Genomic DNA, 2,965 nt, shown 5'->3' with positions numbered 1-2,965 from the left:
TATGATGAGTTGTCGAACAGTCTCTCTTAGGCTTAATGCTAAGATTTCTGCTCTAACCCTTAGCCGTCTGAGGCGTGGGTTTTAACCGTTTAAGCGAGGTCATTCCATTGGCTTTGTTTATGATTTTACCTTTAGTGGCGAGCGAGTTGCCCAGGCGAAATTGGTCTTTGGGAGCCAAATTTCACGCAGCTCGCGGGGTCATGCCAAGTATTTGCAGGCGAAACCCGCCCTTTTTGAGGTGAGCCCAGATCTGACGGGAGATGAGCCACGTGTCAGCTGATAGGGCCTTGTGCTTCCCAGCTAAGGCGGCGCGGTCCCATTGGGTCGCGGCGATCGTGGTTTGACAACACGATTTCGTGTGTTTCGCCCCATGACGCATCGTGGCCGTGGTTTTCGGGTTCAACCGTCGGATGTAGCCGCCAACCTCGGTCCTTTCGATATACTGAGGGTGATCTGAGCCGTCGAATTTGATCGTGGCCACGTCTTCTGTCCGTTAGGGTTTTCGCTTTTCGAGGGCAGTCGTGGCCACGTGGACAATTCCGCCCTTCTAATTCAGTCATTTTCCTCCATTGGGAGTTATCGTGCTCTCAAATCTTGAAAGGAACATCCTAGGAAAGAATTCCCGCTTCATCCTATAATGGCTCCGAAATCTAAGAGGTGCAAAGTGAGGGGTGCGGGCCCCGGACGTTATTCCGACCGTCTCTCCACCGGCATGCCTGCCGGTGCTCTGGAATCGCGCCCAGGTACGTTGATGGGTTCGTTAGATGATCTCTTGTAAGTCTTAGGCGTCGGATTTTAGGAAGATGAGTGTTACTCATTTCCCCGATTTGGGGCAAAGTCTGCCCTATTTTGCCTTTAGAGGATGGGTACCGTCCCTGCAGGCGAATCCTTCAGTGGGGAGGAGGCGAACTCCCTTTTCGTAAGGCGAGTTCGGCCCTTTCCCATTAGAGGGGAGTGCAGGCTGTACGGATAGACATCGTTCGAAATGGGTTCCCCCTTTCGATAGGCGATTTCTGTTCGATGGGCGATTTCGCCCCTACAGCGGATTTTGTCTCAATTGACTTTTTATTTCTTGTTGCAGCGACCTTTTCCGATGAGGCTTTCCCGGAGGGTGTGGCCGTTGGCCACGCCGGGGCTACGAGTTACACGGCGCCTTCTCGATTTCCTTCTCTGGCTCCAATGCCCGTATTCACCGCTGAAAAGCCGCATGGTCTGGTACAGAGGGTCACGGACGGTCATCACTTGACATTACGTGAGTTGACGACCAACGCGGTGCTGACAGATGAGGACAGGGCAGAGCTGCCAAAGCCTCAATTTTTGTTCGGCGACGCTATGGCCGACTCCTCTGCCCTGTTGCTCAAAGAGAGCCGGTGGTTCCGCACGGTAGAGGGGGTTCATTATTACCTCCCTAGCATGTCGAGAGGATTTTCGATCGTCGAGCTGCGGTCCCTCGCCATTCCTCGGACGATGCCCTGGGATTTGACCCCTTCTCAGGACGGGGTCACTTGTGGCGTCTTTACGGGCTCCACTGCTGGGTATGGAGTGGAGAGTTCGTGCAAGCGCGTGACGGGCCTGCGCCCTGGCTTAATGTCCGCTGAACCGCCCGTGGGGGAGTCGACAGCGGTGGCGGAGACCTTCCGTCACCGTTTCTTTCGAGCTGGTGGAAGCTTTCCCCCTAAGGACTTTAGGGCCCCGGGGTGGGTCTATTCTGCACCCGGCAGCGACACGTGGTGGTCCAAGATCACCGACTACATTCTGGCCGAAAATGCTGACCTCAAAGGCACAGAGCTGTATGTCGCCATTGAAGCCACTCGACACGGCTTGCGGATCAACGCTTCTCAAATGTCCGCTGAACCGCCCGTGGGGGAGTCGACAGCGGTGGCGGAGACCTTCCGTCACCGCTTCTTTCGAGCTGGTGGGAGCTTTCCCCCGAAGGACTTTAGAGCCCCGGGGTGGGTTTACTCTGCACCTGGCAGTGACACGTGGTGGTCCAAGATCACCGACTATGTTCTGGCCGAAAATGCTGATCTCAAGGGCACAGAGCTGTATGTGGCCATCGAAGCCACTCGACACGGCCTGCGGATCAACGCTTCTCAGTTCCATAGTATCCTGGAACTGTATTGCGCGGAAAGCGGCACATTTTTCACCCCCAATGGTGAGCTTGGTATCACCCCTCACGAGATGTACGACGTGTCGGGGCTGCCTCTGGGAGACTTTCCTTACGAGGAGTACGTCCCCGATCAAGATGAGATTGATCAGCTGTCGAGCCATTCCCCTTTGGCGGTTGAAACTCTGTGGGAGTTACTCTGCCACTACCACATATGCCTCAGTACCCTAGGGGCCTCGGATCACAAGGGGAAGAAGAAGAAGACCCCGGGGATCAGCCACAAGAATTGGGCTGATTACCTGTTCCCGGGGAACGATGTCAAGGGGATTCCCGCTCTCCCGTTAGGCGCGTGCGACCAGTCTGAAGTGGAGGCGAGGGCAGCTAAAGAAGGAAGCACTCTGACTCTTGACCGCGACGAGGGCGGGTTTAAGTCTGGTACGGTCTTTCACTCATTCCATCATCAGGAGAAGTTTCTCATCTCGGGGAAGGCGCTGCTCGCGGGGTACCTCATGTTATGGCTGAAGAGGTGCGTAATCCCCACTCACTCCTTTGAGGCTCTTCCTGTGGAGGTCGTGTATCCGGCGGTTTGCCTAGCTCACGGGAAGTCTTATTCCCTGGTATCGGCGACGATAGCGTGCATTCACCGAGGGCTCCGCACTCTGACGGCCCAATTCTGCCGTGTGTCGGTCCTTGATGAGGGGGAAGGAGTAGTTATCAAAACTCCCAATCCTAGGGTGGGGCTACCGTACACCTACTTAATGGCGTGGTTCGTATACCACTGCGAATGTCTGATGAGCGCCCCGGCGGCGCTCCAGGGCGATAAGTTTGTCCCTTTCGTCCAGCGCTTGGAGAGGTGCT

Source organism: Asparagus officinalis, chromosome 10, assembly GCF_001876935.1.
Source record: "Asparagus officinalis chromosome 10, Aspof.V1, whole genome shotgun sequence".
Lineage (NCBI taxonomy): Eukaryota > Viridiplantae > Streptophyta > Magnoliopsida > Asparagales > Asparagaceae > Asparagus > Asparagus officinalis.
Note: the sequence above shows the minus strand (reverse complement) of the source record.